The following is a 20633-nucleotide window of genomic DNA, read 5'->3' on the forward strand; positions in this document are numbered from 1 at the left end:
GCTAGTTGTTTTAAAATTGAATTTAATGCATCTGTTGACATGCTTTTATGCAACTAGGGACTATTGTGATGAGTTAATCCTCTGATCTTTAACTTCATCTGAACTTTTTAGTAAAATATATTCACTATTTTCTCAGCTATTTGTTTCATGCTGCTGCAAACTGCGTGAGTTAAACACATTAATTATGATAAATAAAAGATAAGAGAAGCAGCAGGTATTCTGTCCTATGTTTCACAAATAATTCAGGTCCTTAATTTTTACCAGCTTGCTTGGTTCCTGCTGGGTCAGGCTCTGAGCTCTGTACAGGAAACCCTCTCGGGAGTGATCTCTGAATGTTCTACAGAACACATGTGCCCATTTATCCCAGCAAGTCTGGAGAGGTGAGGTTGTCCTTGTTTGTCCTTCTACCCTGTAACCAGTGGGGATCTAGACAAGGCCCAAGCATGTTAATGTCTAGGGAAAGGGGCACATTCATAAAGAAAGTTTGCTTGCTCAGAAGAGAGAGGGTGTCCTTGATTGCCCAGTCATGGGCAGAAGGGGAAATCAAGGACTAATCTCTGGCCTAGGGTCTCACTGGAATTTCTTGGGCACCTCTGGGGCTCTGATGTGCCCTCTATCCCTCAAGAATTTGTGGTGGAGCAACCTCAGAGTCTATGGTTTCAGGACCTCTTATCCTTTTACAAATTTTGGATTTAGAGTTGAAAGAAAAAGCCTAAACCAAAGCGAGGCAGCTGTCCAACCCTGACATGTTATAATGGTTGGCTTGTACTTAGATTCTCCCCTAGGTCCCCTCTTGCAGGGCCGTTGGAGAGAAAGCCTTAAGGTGGTGTGTTTGCAGACCTTGTTCTGCTCTGGAAGAGTTGAGAAGATTCCAGCTGAGACTTTAGGCATGACTTTGATGAACTAGGGAATCTCTCTCAGGGGACACCAGATCAACGGGGTCCTAGCCCCGCAGTGATGTCTTTGTGCTACACAATTCAGCTGTGTCCTTGGCAGAGACAACAATGGGAGAGACGCCTTCTGGCCATGAGCAGTTAGGGGACCCTGCAGGAACTGAGGTAGGCAGAATCTGGAGGGAACCAGATCATACTGCTTGGCCTTGGCCATGGCTGAAAGGGAAAGTAGAGGAGCAGTTGGCAAGCAAAAGGAGATGAAGTGATGGGCTTGCTCAAAGCTGAGGGTCAGCACAGATCTGTCTAGAAGTGGCTGGGCTGCACTGGAAATCCACCTCCCTGGAAGTGGACCCTGTGGAAGACCGCCCAGGTAGGGCAGTCCTCCCTGGTAGGACAGAGGCTATTGTTTCTCCACCTTCTAGAAGCATTGGCTTGGAAATTCACATCTGAGTCAGAAGCAGGAAGAATTGCTGTTGAAGCAGGAAGATACCTTGCCCAAGGTGAAGGCTGTCCTGAGGGTCAGCCCACATGAAATGGTGGCCACTGCCAGTGCACGATGGCTTGGGCCCCTCACTGCACTCTGGTCATCCCGAAAGAGCTGTCCCAACCCAAAATGTCCTATGGAACTCCCAGAATACTCTGTGCATCCACATTGCAGGGCCCCTTCTTGCTGTTGCTAGAGGGGCTTCACAGAACTTCTTCCATTCCTTCCATCACCCTCTCCCCATGTGTCTAGAGTCTTAGGATCTGCATCTCTAGGAACTGAACCTAAAGCATCTCCCTCCATAGGCCTGATCCAAACACCAGTGATTGCTCCATCCTTAAACCTTTCTAGAAAACCTTTGTATCTTTATACTTTTCCTGCTCTACTCTCTCTCTCTCTCTCTCTCTCCATCTCCCTTGCCCTCTCCATCAATATAGAGAGGCTTGGACTGTGGTTTCCCAAGGAATCTGTAAGATTTCTGGAGTTTGGAAGGAGAAAAAGAGAAGGGGAATGCTATTCTCTTGAAAATAGCAGATGTCTTTGCTCAGAATCAGACCATGTGAAGAGCAATGCAAATCCTCCGGGTGTGGTGGTACATGTCTGTGACCTCAACACGCTGAGAGGCTGAGACAAGCGGATGAAATTCAAGCTATCTTGAGAAATTTAGGGCCTTAGTGAGAATCTATCTCAAAAAAAGGGATGGCATGGGATGTAGCTCAGTATAAAGGCCAAGGTACTATAAAACAAATAAACAAACAAGCAAGAAAGCAAATAAACAAACAAGCAAGCAAACCCACTGAAGCCCAGAATCCCAGGAGAGAAAGCCAGCTTCATTAAGATCTCTGAGTCCAGGTCCTCCACAGTATTTGTGCTTTGCCTTCCCCTCTCTTCCCTATTTTCCCTTCTCTCTTGCCTCGAATTGTTGGCGGATTTTAAAAAATTAATGTCATTGCTTTTCCTCTTTCAAATTTGACAGTTGGGTTATGAATTTTAGGGTTACCTGTGTTGTAATTTAAATCTTATATGTGCTTCCGAATTCTCATGTATTCAGAAGTGAGGATTTGAAAAGATTGATCCATCAGCTGAAGAGTTCATAGCTGAACATGCAGTTAGCAGGTAGGGCCTGGCCCAAGGAGGTGATCGCTGGGGGCATGAGCTGGAAGCATTCGTTCTTGTATCTATCTCCTTCCTTCTCTCCCTGCTTCCTGTCTGCCATGGGTTGAGCAACTTTCCTCCACCAGGTCATTCCACCATGCTGTTTCAGCCTTGGAGCCAGATAACCATGGACTGAAACTTCCAAAACTGTGAGTCAAAATAAACCTCTCTTCCTTTCAGTTGCAGATGTAAGATGTTTTCTCCCACCCATGACAGACTGACTAATATAACCTGGAAATTAAAATATGAAAATTTAACTTATTAAAGTTTAAAAATTATAAAAAATTTTCTTACTCCCCAGTGATTCAGTGAATGTAGGGTGCTGTCATTCTTTAGGTATTTTTAACTATCGTCTCTTTAGTGTTTTCTTTCTTGCATTGTCTTCCAGCCCCACTTTGACATTATTACTATTGTCATTCTTACTTTCCCAGGAATTCATTCCCATGCTGAAGCCCTTCAGAAGGAGGCACCATCTTATTCTTTCATTCCTTTTGAATTATTGTCATTGTCTTCCATTCTCCGCAGCTTCACTGGGGGTTTCTAAGTATTTCTTTAATTTTTTCCTTTTTTGAGATTATCTTGACCTTTTGCATCTGAAGGGTAGTGTAATTTACTGGTTTTGATTTAGGAAAATTCTCATTCATGATGTCTTTAAATCTCTTGTATTCTATATTTTCCCCTTTCCTTCTGGGACTGTCAACAATGTGTGGTGGTTTCATTTGCTGTGTGCCAGTGTTTCTAGACTTTGCTTTTAAATTGTCCACCATTTTCTGTGTGAGCTGAATTCTGCTTCTTTTTTTTTCTTTTCCTTGGTCATTGATGTTCTGCTTGTTCACTAATTCTCTTTTCTGCTGTGTGTATTCTGCTGCCAAATATGTCTGTTGATGGTATTGAAATTTTAGTTATTGCAGTTTTCATTTGCAGACCTCTTTTGGTCCCTTTTCAAATCTACTGTTACTCCTTATGTTTTCCAGTCCCTGTGCATTTTCAAACTTGTCTTTATTCACTTAACCATTGTATGCACAGGGAGGTTACCATGGTCTGATCATTTTCACACTGCTGATTGTGATTTGTGTATTGTAATTTATACATTTATCCTTAAAATCCACACTGCTGTGCCCCCCTTGAGGAGTTCTGTAGTCACTTTTTTTCTTTTAGTTTTTCTCCGGTACCGGGAACCAAATCACGACCTTGCGCTTGCCAGGCAGGCGCTTTGCCCCTGAGCTAAATCCCCAGCCCCTCTGTAGTCACTTTTCAGGTATTGTGTGGAGCCCAGCTCCATCCATGTTCTCACTTGGAGCCTCCTTGACCACCTGAACCCTGTGAGACCTAAGATCCTGATAGCCCTGGGCTCAGAGTCTCTGAGTAATGAGCCTCTTCCTTTTTTCCCTTTCTTCTCCTTTACTCACTTCCAAGAAGGGAGAGAAGGGGTTTGTTGGTGTTCTCTGCATCATCCTTTAAAGCTGTTAGGCCCAGCAGTGTGGGCTCTGCAAAGGTCCTTAGAGTCATTTGAGGTTTTAACTCCAGAATGTGGCTTGGAGGCACCTTGCTACCCTTTCAATTTTTCTCTGCATTTTATTTTGGTAGACATTTTTCATTGTTTTTTTTTTATTGCAGATTGATCTTAAGCTATTATCATTGAACAGCCTTCCGTGTTGATCTTCTATTGACATATCACATTTGAATCCTGAGAGTGCCTACTTTTAATTGAACATACATGCTTAGCCCAAGTAGTGGCACACATCTATGATCCCAGCACTCTGGGAGGCTAAGCCAAGAGGATTAGAAGTTTGAGCCCAGCCTGGGCAGCTTAATGACTTAGCAGGACCCTGTCTCAAAATAAAAATGTTCAAAAAGGGCTGGGGATGTAGCTGAGTGTGAAGGACCTGGATTCAATCCCCAGCATCACAAAAACAAAACAAAAACTGCACAATTAAAGCATATTCTCTATTATTATGAAGCATAAAATATTGTTTTTTGACATTCTCTTGTAGGATATGAAAATGTTAATTAATTTCAGAAGCTTTTCAGTCTTGGGATTCTAAACCTCTGGAAAATTAGACATTTAATGTTGCAGAGGAGAAATAGAAGGTCAACCTGTCTTATTTTTTGTAAAAAATACCTCTCATTTTTGCCTTTGTTTTGTTTCCTATATGGTTACTTGTTATATTTTTATTAGCTCAAAACTCAAGACTTCATGTTTTTTTTCTTTGGCATACATCCAATTTTTGCTGGTTATAAACCATTTCAGACTTTAGATTCTTGCTTTTGCTTTACTTTTTTTCCATTTTAAGGAAGATTTATTCTGTTGCTTCTAGTTCATTTTCCCATACTTTTTTCATGAAAAGCAATCATCTCCATATCTGATCTCCATTCTTGGCCATTCTTACCTATCATATTCTCTACGATTCTTTGTTCTTTTTGTTTGCATATTCATCCTTGGAAGGTCATAAAATCCTTTATTCACAAGTCTGATATTTTCTTTAGTATCACTTCCATTGTTTAGAACTCCTGGTCAACTTTGTTTCTTTAATTTGTTCTTCATTGATTCTTGCAATTATCCACTGGTTTTTATCTTGTTATTCCCACATCTTTCTTTTCTTAAGTGTTCTCCTATTTTCAAAAGATATTTTTGAGAGTTCTCGTAGGTATAGAAGTTTACTTTCATAAGCTTTTGTACCCATTTTTCAAGTGTGCTCTTCTATATCTTGAGTTCTCCCTGTTCATTAATGTCACAGTCTTTGAATTTGTTTCTTTATCTTTACTTACTGAGTGTAGAGAAGTCCCTTTAAGTCTGGTGAATGGCTACAAAGAGACTGGCTGGATTCACCTTCCCTGGTGCTCCTGAAATGCTTATTTCATACAGTGGGCCAGTATATAAGGAAGCATACGTGTGCCCTAGGTCAGCAGCCCCACCCCGAGCGGGGAGACTCTTGGGCTACTGTAGAAGCTGGATTCCTTACTCACAGACTTCCTCTCTGCACTCATCTATTCAATTGTTCCCTTCCTTCCTGTTGATCCAGTGGCTTCTCTGGAAGGTGAGCTTGGAAATGTAGGTGCTAAGCTTGGAAATAAGGCAGTGGGAGCTCCACTTGCTTGGAGCTAAGACCACAGTACATAAAACACATTAAAAATAGCCAATTACATTCTTCTGTTTGATAGTGTAATAGGACAGGGAGCTACTGCAGTATGGGCTAGTCATTAATACCCTGCTTGCTTTCTGTTCTCTCTCTGCTGGGGCTTCTATTCTTGAGACAAGGTTTGGGTTCTTCATGGAATCAGAATTCTTGCAGTGAAACCATAATGTTACTTATATTCCCGGGTAGCTTTAGATAGGGGTTTTGTCCTCTCTTGAATGTTTGCTGAATAAGCCATAGGTACTTCTTGAAGAGGGAATTTTCAAAAATTTTAACCCCAGAGGAAAGATGCCTTCCAGCAATATGCTCTCTGTATGTGCGCCATGTTACACACGGCTACAGCTTGCACCTGGCCCAAACTAGAGGGTGGAAGCACAACACACACATACACACACACACACACACACACACACACACACAGATCTTTTTGCATGACTTTTAAATTCCATGTATTTTCCATGATCCTTTGGATAGTTATATCCCTGGGCTGAGATCACTGTTTCACTCAAATATTTTGCAGCTTTTTAAAAGAAAGAAGCATGCAGCTACCTTCTTTGTTGTTACCAATGCACAGTGATCTTGATTTATTAGGTTGTGACAGATGTGCAGGAGGAGCTAGCTATGGGCAGCTAGTATATGCAAGGGCTGTGGGTTCTCACTCCACCTTTTCCTCAGTGGACGATTGTCTCTTCTATCTGGAACTCACTTTGCTTCTTCCCCATTTAAATGAGGCAGTTGATCTAGGTATTAAAACTAGAAAGGGTCTTAAATATGCTATATCATATATGAGAAAGAGCTATCTGTCTGAAGGCAGGTCTCAGTTTAAAAAGTACGAAAGGAAAAAACCAATCAGAAAAGAGAGACAAGTGAGAATGATAGCTACAGTCAAAGAGCAGCCAGGAAGGAGGAGAAGCACCCACAGTGGGGGGTGTCACTCCAGAGCATTCCCAGGGCTGATGACAGCCTTCTGTTCATGCACTGGCTGGCTCTTCGTGGAACCTGATCAGGTAAGACCTCTTAGCTGCAAACCTGAAGATAGATTTCCTCACACAGTGGGCTCTTGTTTCTGGCATGATTTTCAGGAGCATGTCATTAACCGTGCCAGCATCAGTGGTGTTTTATTCCTCCCTTGCTTGATCTTCTGGCAACGCTTTGTGTTGGGACAAGGCGGATCCATTTTTCATTTAGATGCTTTCCACTCCTCCATTCTGTGAGGGATTGTCTTGGTCCTCATGCACATTGATATGTATCTGTGGAAATTATAAATATCAAACCAACATTCCTTTTAACCAAAGGATCAGCACTTTCAATATATGATTATTCACCATGATCTAATGGGAAGTATTTTTTGTTTGCTAAAAAAGTTTGGAGGATGTGTCCTAGAGTCTATCTGCTGGCTCATCCTATCTTGTCATGGTGTGGCCACTCTTGGATCCTGCTGGGTGCATTTTCTTCACACTGATTATGGAGATATATGAGGCTGGGTAGAGTTGGTGTAAATGTTTGTGTGTGGGGGCTGGCAAGGTCTTGATGACCCTAGGGTTTTGTTGTCCTGTGCAGACAGTCTCATGACCCGGACTGGGGACAGCAGTAATGCCTATGGTCAATTAGTTTTGCTCCAGCACATGGAGGTAGCATCTGTTTCTTGCCCAATTGCTTTCACAAAGCATGTGCCATGGTTCCTGTGCTTTTGCCCCTAAACAGATCTGGACTAGTCAGAAGGTACAGAATCTTACCCACGAGGTACTCTGACACTTTCCTTCACTTCTTTTATTTGGGGGTTTGAAGCTACTGTAACTTTCTTGGTCTCAGCTTTTTCATCTACTGAAATGAGCCAGTTTCTAAAAATGTCTGAGATCATTTTTCTTACATTTGCTGCATCATATTGACGTCCCTCATTCTTCATGATAGAAGAGGCTGGGGAAAATTTTTGGCATCCTCTGGGTGTCAGCAAGGTTAACCAGATGACGGAGGCCACTGAGGCCTGAGACGAGGCTCTCTACATGGAGCTGTTGCTTAGCTTGGATAACTCTGTCCCATATCTGACAACTGTACTGGAAGAAAATTTGAGTAGTGGAGAAAGCACAAGAGACACAGAAATTAAAAATATGGAAAATAGAAAAAGCTGTTGAGAGGAAAATCAATTAAAGTCCAACCAGAGCTGTACACGACTCACCTGTTCCCTAGATAATGGACTTTCTTGGTGTTAGGGAAATTTGTATGCAACCAACTCACATCAGAAGCTTTAAAAAGCCATTAATTTTGGCATTATTTTTCTGTTTCAAAACCAAAGTGAGGATTATAAACAGTTTAAAGAGCTTTAAAACGCTAGCACCATTCATCAGAGACTCACTGAATGCCCAGAAGAATATGAAAATGGACAAGGTTCTGTTTCATTCCTGAAAGCGCCCTGAACCTTCTACTTTTTCATGCCTTGATGTTTGGTGCCTATGAAAGGCAGTTGTCTCCTGGGGTTTTTGTAAGGGGTTTCATCAGAAGTAAAGCAGATTGGGTGAAGGAACAGCAGTGACTTGAGTTCTTTCTGTGTTTCTGATGGTAGGAAACTGACTTCTAGATTATCTCACAAATACATAGAAAACATAAAAAGAAGAAAATTATGCAGAAGCACATAAATTATGTAGATGATGGAAACCCTATGCAAAACATGATATGTGCACATAATAGCATATTTCCCCAGGGCCTAATTGCATCCTTTGGGTACCTTTTGAAGCATCTGAATATTCAGAAGAAAGCAAATTTATTATAATCTGAAAAACACCACAATAAATAAGACTGAAAGAATAATGCATATTGTATTGGAAGCTGGAAACTCACAATCAGGCCATTTTCCCCAGTTTGACCAAAGCCCAGAGCTACCAAATGCAATCAAACTGTAGCAATACAATACATGGTAGTGTTTTATATTCTTCAACCATTTCTTCTCTGAGACATACAAGGTGCACAAAACTCATTCACTCATTCAACAGATACTCATTTGCTGTCATGATAGCTTTCATTCATGTTATTACCCACCCCAAAGAGTCACCTGAAGCTCATAAGATGACAGACACGGAGCTCTCCCCTCTTGGAACTTGTGACAGGAGAGGCAGATTGTGGAAATCAACAAAGATCCCCACAAGAGAACATAGACTGCTTATTAAGAGCTTGCACAACAAAGAGGTCAGCCACCATCACTTGAGGGTCGTTGAGACTCAGAGGTAGACAAAGGAACGGGAAAGCAGAGGGTAGAAGAAGGGAGATTTCAGGTGTCCTGATTTAAGATTGTTGCCTTGGGAAGCAAGAGATGAGCTAACTAGAAGCAATACATCTTATGCGACTCATTTGGAGAGCTTCTTTAGCTTTCTCTGGTTGATCCTGGGTTGGAAATAGGGGTAAGAAAAAAAGAAACTGGAAGTTAATGAGGAAGTCTGAAGCATTCTGGACCAATCACTGCAGAGGCTGTGGGTTAAAGTTGTATTTTTTTAGACAGAATGGACATTATGTGTGTATATTCTGTTTCCCAAGACTAATCACCTGATCACTAGTAGATGGAATTCATAGGCTTTGAGGGCACTGGAGAGGGGCCCCCGATGCAGAGGATGGAGCCAGTAAGGTGTCCCAACAGCTTAGCCTTGAACAAATGCCTTGAATTAATCAGCTCTGGCAGCTGTGAAAAAGTGCCACAGGCCAGATATCTTAAATAAAAAAAGGTTTACTGTTACAGTTCTGAAGGTTATAACTCTGAGATCAAGGTATTGGCCAGGTTTGTTCCTTCTGAGAGCTAAACAGCACTCTGCATCAACAGACCTGTTTCCTAGCTTCTCAAGGGCTCAGGTGTTCCTCAGCTGCTGTGTATCATTCGTGCTGTGTCTTCACAACATCATCCCTCTATGCACATCTGCCTTCCTATCAAAACTTTCCCCTCCCCTCAGGATGCCTGGTAGATTAGGTTCTATCCTTATAGCCTCATTTTGATTTGATCATCTGCACAGATACAAATAAGACCATAGGGGTAAGGGTTTCAACATCTTTTTAGGGAATGATTCAACACATAACACACCTAAAGGGAGAACTTTCTGGGTGGAATCTGTAGTTCAAGGGTTCAAATGGCAGTAGAGGGCAGAAAATCAGGCAGAATCTATGGCTGTCCCCTCCATCTGTGGTATATGTGGTTAACGGACAGCTGGTAGATACTAGGATTTCCAATACCCTGGATCTATTCCACTAGCATCCTTCCATCATTTGACTTGTCTACAAACATGCTCAGAAGTCTTGATGGAGACACAGAGGGGAATTTTGGAAAACCACAAAATTGACTCAAAGAAGGACTAGCTTGGCATTTTTTAGAAAGTTATTTTTTGTGCTTAGTGCTATAAAATACGTTTTGTGTCTACAAAATATACTCAGTTTCAAACTTGTTATCAATAACAGCTACCTTCAGATTATTCCCGCCCCCATTCAGAGTCACTTCAAACAACTATGAGAATGGTCACACCCAAGAATCACTGAGAACAGTTGGAACAGCAGGTCACAGATGCGCTGGCTCACGGCTGTCTTTAAGATGTTGATGGGGAGCAACAGGTACTGATCCCTTCAGTGTCACTTCCTGTTCTGGGAGATTGGTCTCTGCACTTGAGTAAACTGTCCCCTAGATTTAAAATCATCCTATGAATCCAGTTCGGGATTTTAGAGATTTTAAGAGAAATAGAGACTTGATAAAAGGAATCAATTTCTATCAGAATTGCCTGCCCATCACTCTCCACCCTACTGCACCACTCTCTGGAGAAAGAGAGGCGTGGATACCCAGGTAGTGAGAGTTCAGGCAAAGATCCAAGGTCAGTAAAGCTGTCTTTAGCCACCTTTTCCAATTAGTGTATTGCACTTACACATCCATAGTACTTGTTTGTGTGTGCATACACCCATATACACACATACTCAATTTGAGGATTTAAGCTCAAATCAGAAGCTTAAGTGAAGAAGCAAAAATTTCTAGACAAGTTATAGTTCACTTTGGTTCATCATTGTCACCAGTATTTTCTAGGCAGAGATAGGTGTGTGTTTTCCCTCTTGATGGGGCTGGCTCTTAGGCCAGGGTGTGTAGAGGGATATTCCTGATAGTTTTCAGTGAACAATAGTTACAACAACTTGTGGATCTTGTGACCACATATGGCCTCACAAATGGACAATGGCTTGACACAGCCAAAGATACCTGCAGATAGTGGAATATTATTTGACTCACTCTTTGTGGAACAGGCCATTTTATTCTAAGCCAGGCTCCATCAGGTAACATGGTTAAAGATCACCTCACAGTAGAGCAAATGTATGTGGGTTGAATCCCAGGCTTACCTTGTGACATCTGACATTTGTACCCTTGGTCACTGGCTGCCCAGCCTTTCCACTGTGGAGCAGAGGCAGTGTGCATGATCCTGTGGGCCATGGGAACCAGGCAGCTCCTCACTCCACTGCTTCTCCATGCTTTGTCAGGATTATTGGTAGCAGACTTTTTAAAAAAGAAAAGAAAAACAGAAACTATCTCTTTACTTCCTCTGAGGAGCTCAGATGTCCCCAAAGTAAAAAAGCATGCCTACTTCTTCCTTCCCAGTTGTAATGAAAATAGGGATTAGTGGGATGTTGGAGGCAAAACCTCATCTATGAAGTTATGAATGAATAATTCTAATTTCTTTTTGAGGTCTGAGAAATCAGTTTGTTTTACATAGAAATGCAATATGTTCTTGAGTTCTATATATGCGATTAGAATTTTTCCCTCTGCTTGGTATTTGTTTCATTATGGAATGAAATTTTGAGCTTACATTTTTGGGTCTATTTTCCCTCATGCATTTCAATGGCTCTGTTCCTCAAATCTCCTTTTCTATAGGACACATCATCCGTGTGTGTGTGTGTGTGTGTGTGTGTGTGTTTGCATAACTTTAGAATGTGGAGAAATAGGTAGAGAGGCTTTCTTTAAGATTTCAACTCTCATTGAAGCAGACATTCCACCATCTCATGAATGTATTTGGAGGAATGTGCCAATTTTTAAGATAAATGATGATTGCTTAGCACTGCTAAGAAAAATGGGATTGCCACGCCAGTCTCAGCAGCACTGTGTATATGAAGCTCACAGAGAGGTAACACATCAGTGGTGAAAATATCCACCCAAGAAAGGCGATCAAGGTCACAAGTCCAAAATGAACGGAGGTTTCAGAAGGGAGATTTCCTTGAAATGAAATCAGACTGCTGTGGGATTTCAGGAGACCAAACAGAAGGGAGAGACAAAGTAGCAGAGAGAGAGAGAGCCGGTGGTCAGTGCGGGCTCTGCCTGCCATCCAGTGGGGCAGGAGTGGGGTGTAGGGGGTGGTGGTAGGGGGACAGGCAGAGCAGAGTGGGATCAGGTCACCAGCAAGGCTGCAGCACGGTAACAAACTCCAACTCTGATGAGTGTGTCCATAGTCGGGAAATCTGGCAGAAAAGTGATTTTAAGTTGAGCGTTCATACGCTTTACTTTTTGAGAAGGTAAGAAAGTGTCCAGGAGCTGGGGGAGCACCATCTTGTTTTAGGGTCATAGACCTGTAAGGATGGTGTCTGTGCTCTGCAGATGGTATATAAGAGGGTGGGGCTGAAGAGGGTGCTAGAGTGGTGCATGAGAGACTGAAATCTTTGGATATGCTTGCTGAAGTCATCAGAGGGCCTATTAGGTGAATGAGTTTTGCATAGAAATCATTGTGATCCACCTCGCTATTATTTGGATGGAGATTATCCAATTTGTGGTTTCCTCAAATCTGTTTCTTCTCCCATTGCACTCTTTGCACTCTTTGGCCACTGGTCTGTTCATTAGCAACTCTGCTAGAGGAATGGAGAATTGGGAGAAGGTAGCTGATTTATATTTCAGCAGCCTAGTTGGCTCAGTGGGCAAAAGCACTGTGTTAATGAAACCAAGGTCAAAGGTAGGAGCCCCAGGTGGGCCAGTTAGCTGGGCTGCCTTGGGTAGCCTCAGACTAGAGCGCCAGCCTGGATGACTGGTCTGTATGTGTATTTTTGCTGGTTGAGAACAGTGGGGACTCATTGCCATAAATCTATTTGTGCTATCGAAAAAAAAAGAACTATCTAGTGCTTATGAGTAGTGGTTTGTGGACCTGGTCTCCAGGGCATCACCAGTGGAATCTTCTGTGGAGAGGTTTGGGTTCAGTTAGGTATGATTTGTGGAATTCATGTATTCGCAGCCACCACAGATGATGTGGACTCTGTGGTCAGTAGACTTTCCTAAAGAGCTTCAATATTTAATAAGCTGTGTGCAGTGTGTGTCAGCCAGGACAGCCTGATTGGTCTCTTTCTTTCTCTCATTTACTTATTTCAAAGTGCCCTTTGTGCTGGGATAGAGGTGACTTATTGAGAGGATGGAGTTCACATGTTTATATGTATGGATCTTCTTATTGAAGAAGAATATATTTATTAAGCTTTTACCATACACCAGATATTCTCCTTACAGGTGGTGAGTTCCTAAATTCAGGACAAGTAACTATACTGGCAACAATCTTAGCATTTAAATGGGGTGGCTCTTATCAGTAACACAGCAGTTGATATACATAGGATTGTAAGGGACGTATGGAAGACCATATCTGAGTTTGGGTGACCCGGAAATACTTGATCATCTTAGGCCAAGTCTCTGTACACAAGTTGTACAAAGCCTAGGTGCCAAGTCTCTGACAGCCAGGTGGTGTTTGCACACACAGAGAGCTGGCAGGAAAACAGTGCCAGGCAAGGTAGGTACAGTCAAGTACCCAGATATTTAAAAAATGATCACTAAGCCTTTGCCCCACATCCCACATTTTTTTCTGTAGAAAGACAAAAGGTACAATATTTTCTGAAGATGTCTTTCTCTCTTTTTTTTCCAACTGCATTATGGTACAATTATGTCTTATTTGCTTCGACTACAAACACATCATGGCCGAGGTCACATTGAACATGATTATTCCTGAGGGGCTGCAGGGTAATAGACCCTAGCAGGGCACCAAGGATCCTGTAGGTTTCAGTCAGAGAGAAAGGGCACAAGGCTCTTCCCTTGAAGGGCCTAGAAAAGAATTTAAACATTTTATATTTCTGTTACAAGGTCACCGGAACTGAGTGAAGACAAATAGTTTTATCAGTCAAAGGGAGAGAAGTTTATTCTTACGAAATCTTGAGTCACTGTTGTGCACTGTTTGGGAGAGTGACGCCATAGTGGCGCTCTTGGATGAGATGAAAGAGAGAAGGAAGGGGAGACTGAATGATAATGGAGAATTCTACATTAATTTGAACACAAACATCTGAAGAAGTGAGGAGTACAGGCTACAAGGGCACCTAGTGAGACCCTGATCCAGAGAGGTCTTTCCCAAACACTCTATAGGGTCAATAAATTGGCAGCTTTCCCCACCCATTCCCATGTAGACTGCCTCCGTTCTATCTGTGCTAAGGTCAGAGGTGGCCGCTGTGTGACCCTGTATCTTCTGTAAGCGGGGCTGCTCGTATCTGAGATGACTGCTCAGAGCTGGGTGCTCTGTGGCCTGTGGTTCAGCAATGCATCTCTTTGTGCCTGGATTTCTAATATTGTGGACAAAGAAAGACCTCCATTGTCCTTCCAGAGTTCGTGTGTGTGTGAGTGTGTGTGTGTGTGTGTGTGTGTGTGTGTGTGTGCGTCTTATGTGTAACTATAAAGTTAAATATTATTTTTTCTCCCTGTTGGACTGTGAATCACAGAGTAAGCCCACGACAATCAGAGGGTGAGACGAGGAATAAGAGGAACAGGAATGTGTCTTTCTTCAGGAAAGTGCACATTCAGAAGCACAGGAAGGAGCATGTCAGACCCACCACACTGAGAAAACGAATCCAGATGGGTCGTTTTCTCCTCCTGAAGCAGGAGAATGCTACAAAACTTCCGACAGGATTTTCATTTTTCTTTCATAGATATTTTGTTTTTTCATTAATTCTTTTCTCCAGGGAGACAGTGAGAGTGGGCAAAGGGAAATGTGTAGGGGAAATAGCCTTGCTGAGATTAAACAAATCTCTGTCGCCGTGTGTCCATCTGCCCGTCCATCTGTGAATAACCTGTAATTATTAATAATATGAGTGATGTCATGAACATTCTGGCAGGAACGCCGAGCCCCAGAGACTACTCTGGAACCAGGCAGCACAGGACAAAGCCCGGAACGATCAGCCATGTTTGCGCAGGAGCCGGGGGTAAATCTGGCTCGCTGGCTCAGGCGTGCCTGCCAAGCCCTCTCGGCAGTAGGACCCGAGCATATTGGGTTTTCTCATAAACTTCCAATGAGATCAGATTGGCAGCCTCTCAAAGGAACACCTCTTATATAAAAAAGGCTGAGTACACAACCCAGCAAAAAAAAAAAAGAAAAAGAAAAATGTCGTTAAAAGGACACATGGTGCCGAGTGGGGGCAACCTTAAATTTACTGAAAGCTGAGTGTCTCAAAGAGGACAGAAGAGAGACACACAAGGGGATGACAAAGGGGGTGAAAATATCGATGACATTCTCCCTTGGCCCAATTTCTGCTTCCTATTAAAATACACATGCAATCATCCAGGGTGTGGGAGGAAAAAAGTAATAAAGAAATAGTCTCAGTAAAAGCCACCTTTAAAGAAGCTAGGTTCTGAATATTCCTGAGAGAATTTGATGATCCTCCACGCTGAGCGCTGAGCTAAAGAACTGGTTATCTCTGGGGCAGATGACCATGAAGCACTGGGAGGGAGCACAGCCAAGGCAGCACACCAGCCAGAGGCAGCTCTCTATGTGGCCTCCGTCTTCAACCTCAGTGCTCTAAGTGGAGTGCGTCAAGGGCAGGGACTTTGCTGATGCCGTTCATCATCACCTCCCTGTCTCCCAGAACAGGGGCTCTGAAGTAGGTGTTCAATAAACATTTGCCAAATGAATTCTTAGAGGGGAATCTGTTACAGAGACCCAGGAGTGTATTTGTGCCTGGCCCAAGTATCTAGCCCAGTTTAGGAACTGGTGGTCAGGAACTGGGTGGTAGGAGTAGAGCGTGGAACCATTCCTAAGTGACAAGGACTAAGGACATCACATGTCCCCTTTCAATACGTCATAACATTCTCACAACTTCTCTTTCAACATCACTGGCTCACCGCAGTATGAAGCCTCTTGGAAGTTTACCATGCTGTTAAGTGAGCTACAGGAAGCCTCAGAGGAAACCTGCTACTGTATGTGTTGGAAAGAGCAACTTATTCCATTGCAAAAATTTTTCTTTTTTCAAAGAAAAGGAAAAAAAAAAGGTGACTCTCACTCTGGAACTGACTCTCCATGGGAAAGCTACGAATTTGCCAAAGGGTTCTGATTCAAGCAGTGTGGCAGCTATGAAACAAAAGCAGAAACTTCTGCATCCTACCAGGGAAGTTGGATGGTTCTTGGTACATAAAACTTAGGCTCAATGCTGTAAGACAGCTGACCTTCCAGAAGCAGCCTGCTAATCATGACAATGAGGAGAAAAGTAAAAAATGTGAAAGTCAGAATGGCCAGCTTTTATTGAGCAGTCCCTGCTGACCAGGCACTTCACACACCTTTCCCTTAATCCTCACAGCACCTCTGCAGGGTAAATGCCATCAGTGTAGCATGATCCTTGATGGGCGCTTCAGAGAGATGAACTCTGTCACCAGTGTCCCAAAGTGAGGGCGGGAGATAGAATTCAAAACAAGTCACACTGGGACGTGAAGTCAGAGACACTTTCTCCAAGATAGAGAAGAAATAAACAGTGGTAAATGTGAGAAAATATGACAAATGTGGAGGATAGAATGCTGAGGTTCTCAGAGAGCCACAAGAAAAGTGGCTCAGAGTCAGGGTCACTGACTAAGTCCAAAAAATGAATGTCCAACCTTCTGGCTTGCCCGGGCCACAATGAGTGAAAAGGACTTTTGGGCTGCATACAAAATATGATATATTTAATGTATTTAAACAACAAAATGTCCTTTATTTTTTTCTTATTTTTTGTTATAACATTAAAAAGGGGGCAATATAAACAAAACTAGCAGGATATTTGACATTGCTTCTGTGAAACTAACACATCAATGTCAGGTTAGATGGAAATACTTGAAATTCTTAGTGAGTTCTCAAGGTTCTCCTCAGAAATTTTTGATCTAATTTTACTCTTTGAGTGCTTCATCTGTGACAACCGTTGTTCACAAATGTAGGTACTGTCAAAAAGTGATGGTATGCATAAGGCAGGATAGTAAAGTGAGGGATGTTTTTCTGTAGAAAAATAGGTCTTATAATAGTCTCGTAGAGAGATATGATCAAATTTTTTGAGTTTAATGTTTGCATTTCTTTACATTACACTTGAATATTCACAGGTAATGTATTTACGTTTACTGAAAATGGAATTGTAAGGGCACCAAAAAATTATGATTCTGGCGGGGGGCGGTGGATTTTGAAACTCATTCACAAATTCCTGTATCAGATGAGATTGGGCATGTTCAGGGTGGTATGGCCATAGACAAATTTCTGTATCAAAATAGACAGGCTGCATATTTTTCACTATTCATAGAACTGTGTTTAACTAACATTTCAAAGTGCATAAAATTATTTGCCATAATTTGAGTTTGCTAAGTCACAGGAGTGCATGTAATGTCTGATACATGTGGGTTTCCAGTTGACTGAGTGAATGTGGAAGGCAGAGGAGATGAGCTTAGTGCTGCACCAGGCCCTTGCCTACACAGAGTTCCCTTGTAGCCTAGGCATGCTCCAGCACATTGGAGACATGAAAAGTACCACTAAATGTCATATAACAACGTTAAAAGTATCTTGTGGGACTGCATTGCTAGCTGTCCAGAGCCACATGTGATCCATGGGCCACCAGCTGTATACCTCTGTTCTAATATAAGTACTTGACACATCTTTATAAAATGAAACCAATACTGGGAAATGGAAGTGGTAATGTTCTAGGCTGGTTACATATGATATAACACCAAGGACCACGATATGCTCTGGATCTTGGTGATGGAGTTTTTGGTGTCCTGGGACTTGTTCACACCACTCTACTCTCTCTGCTTCTTGCTCATGCAGGACTCTGCCTACTCTTGGCAGAGCTTCTCCAAAGGCTGTTGATGTCCTCACCAGCCTTACCGGTTCCATCACTTCACCCTGCCTTCCTCTTTCCTCTTTCCTCCTTCCCAGGAGAATTCTCCTATTATGGTTTGTGTCTAGATGTCTCCCCATGGTCTCATGTGGTCATAGTTGTTTTTTTTTTTTTTTTTCAGAGGTGGCCAAATCTAGAGTGTGTGATTGATTCCTAGTACAATACTGGCATTAATGCTGCTGGGATTAAGGGTGATTGCTGGATCAGTCCACTAACTGGATTGGTATCAGCCTAATCCCAGTAGACTGGATACTATATAAGGGACAGAAAGAGGCTTTTCTGGACCCCTCTCTCCATTGTTGCCTTTGCTGTCTTCTGCCACACTGAGCTGTTGCCTCTCTGCCCTGTGCCATCCTGCTTTGGAGCCAATTGATTATGAACTGAAACCAGCACAAACTGTGAGCTAAATAAGCCTTTCCTCCTTTCACTCCTTTGAGTGTCAGGTATTTTGTCTCAGCAATGAGAGAAAAGTAACTAAGTCACCCCCTTTTGTACAGGTCTGCACTGCTCCCTCAGATGATGCTCAGGTCTCCTCCAAAAATGCTGCCCCCCCCCCGTAGACTCTGATGATGACAAACAGTCTGCACTTCTCAGCCATGATTATGGGCCAGGGAGCCCAGCAGAAGGGTCTCAGACTCTATTGAGAGGGCAGAAGAGTTTTCTCTTATGTCGACCATTGCCGGAAGGTGAGGCCTACAATCTCCCACTGAGGCTGGTGTATGGAAGAGGGTAGTGGAGGGAGAATCCCAGGGCACTAAAGATGGGGAGGTGGCCCAAATCCAGTAGTTACCCTGCTTTTGGATGTGTCCATACTAGAGTTAATTCATCTCCATATAATTTGAGACGGTTAAGTATGGTTGCTGGTCTATAAAATGGAAAACCACTCACCTTTCTGGAGGCATGGTTGTATAGTGTTCCCGGTTCTGAAATGAACATTTGATCACTACTCAGCCTTGGCTTCCAGCAAAGTCTGATCTCCTAGCCAGGCCCATGGCCCACCATGGCCTATAGTCTTGGCTAGAGCAACTTGTTTGTTTAGTTTTGTTTTACATCTTTGAACTTTCACAAAAGTTTTCTGCTGCTGGAATCCGACCTCACCTCTTTGGTGCACCAAGTGACCCTTTCTTCCATATCCAGCAAAGAGCCGGGTGTCTTCCAGGAGCCTCTCCCTGGGTCTTACCTCCTTAAGCCTAAGCACCTGGTTTCCTCTGTGACAACATTCACACTTGGAGCATTCCCCTTCCACTAAGTTTCCTGGCTGGCCCCTTCTCCTAGAAGAGCCACATTTGCTTCTTGTTCTATCAGTACCATTGTGCAGAAAGCCTGGCCTGGGGGATAAATCCAAACCATGCTGAGTTGTACCAAATTATGGTAACGTTTATACATTGCCAAGGTCCTCAAAAGCAAAATGAAATACACCCAGGGAAACTAAAATCTCAACTGTAACAATCAAAGCAAGAAGAGAATAGAATGGTTTTATAATTGGTAAAGAAAAAGAATTAACTTTTTAGGGATGACATAATTAAATTCCACAGCCAGGGGCTGGGGTGTGGAAAGGGTTAACAATGGAACTTATTTGCGATATTTCTTAAAGGCTAGAAGTCCAAGTTGTCCTCAGGGGCGGTTTCTCCTGAGCCTGTACCTTGGCTTGTGGATGACCATCTTTTCATGTGTCCTCTCATGGCCTTTCCTCCTGTGTGCACATCCCCGCAGCCTCTCTGGGTGCATCTGAATATCCTCCTCTTAGAGTCTTACAAGGACAACAGTTGGACTGGATTAGAACCCAACCTAACAGCCTCATTTCAACTTAATTACCCCTTTAAGGCTCTGTGTCCAAATGTAGCCATATACTGAGGTCTTGCCAACTAGGGATTTCATATGCGGAGGGGGCTAATTCAGCCCATACCCAAGCCAAGCTGTCCTGCTCATGTGCAGGCAGTGGAAACACCCTGTAAGATTTGTACCTCCCAGAACTTACCACCACCGTATCTGTCTTTTCTTTTGAGATCACAGGAAGGCTTAGGTATGCCTGAATTAAGGAAATCTTTAATAAACGTGGTAAATAAATGTACCAAATTCCAACTGAAAAATAGAAGAACATTTTTAAAAAATCTTAAATGAGAATGTAATTGTGAATTTTTTTTTTTTTTTTTTTTTTGGCTAGAGTTGAGTTGGAGTTGGTGTCTTTGTACCCCTATAACAAAATACTAGAGATTAGGCAACTCATAAAGAACAGAGATTTATTTTTCACAGTTTTGGAAGCTGGGGAGTCCAAGGTCAAGGTGCAGCTTCTAGTGCCTGGTGAGGATCCTCTGTGCTTCCAGGATGGGGCCTTGTTGCTGAGGGCAGAAGGGAGAAAGCCAACTCCCTCAGAAGCCTCTTTATAGGACCACCAGTTGGTTCACGAGGGTGGAATTCTCATGACTTCCTTATTTCTCAGGGGCTCCCCTTTCTTAGTAGCATCACACTAGGGATTAAATTTTAATACGAATTTAGGAAGAAACAGTCAAATCAGAGCAGACAGCTATTCATAATAAATAAGATTCCTCAAAAAACTGAAACTAGAGGTTCCATTTGACCCAGCTGTTCCCTTTTTCCATATTTTCCTGAAAGAATTAAAAGCATCATACCACAGTGATATGTGGACACTCATTTTTTCTTTTTTTTTTTTTTTTTTTTTGAGAATGGGTCTCATCATATAGTTTCAGGTTGGCCTTGAACTAATTATGTAGCCTAGGCTAATCCCCAGCTCTTTTGGGATGCTCATTTTTATAGCACAGTTTATAATAGTTAATTTTGGAAACATCCCCAAAGTCCGTCAAGTGATGAATGGAT

The 20633-nt window shown here is 42.6% G+C and overlaps 1 long non-coding RNA gene across 1 annotated transcript in view; it reads left to right on the top strand.

The window, feature by feature from the left end:
• The window catches only part of LOC102016805, a 33813-nt gene that overhangs the window by 11394 nt on the left and 1786 nt on the right, over positions 1-20633 (top strand). The window lies entirely within an intron of this gene.

The sequence above is a fragment of the Chinchilla lanigera genome, unplaced genomic scaffold (genome assembly GCF_000276665.1).
Source record: "Chinchilla lanigera isolate Chin_1 unplaced genomic scaffold, ChiLan1.0 scaffold00076, whole genome shotgun sequence".
Lineage (NCBI taxonomy): Eukaryota > Metazoa > Chordata > Mammalia > Rodentia > Chinchillidae > Chinchilla > Chinchilla lanigera.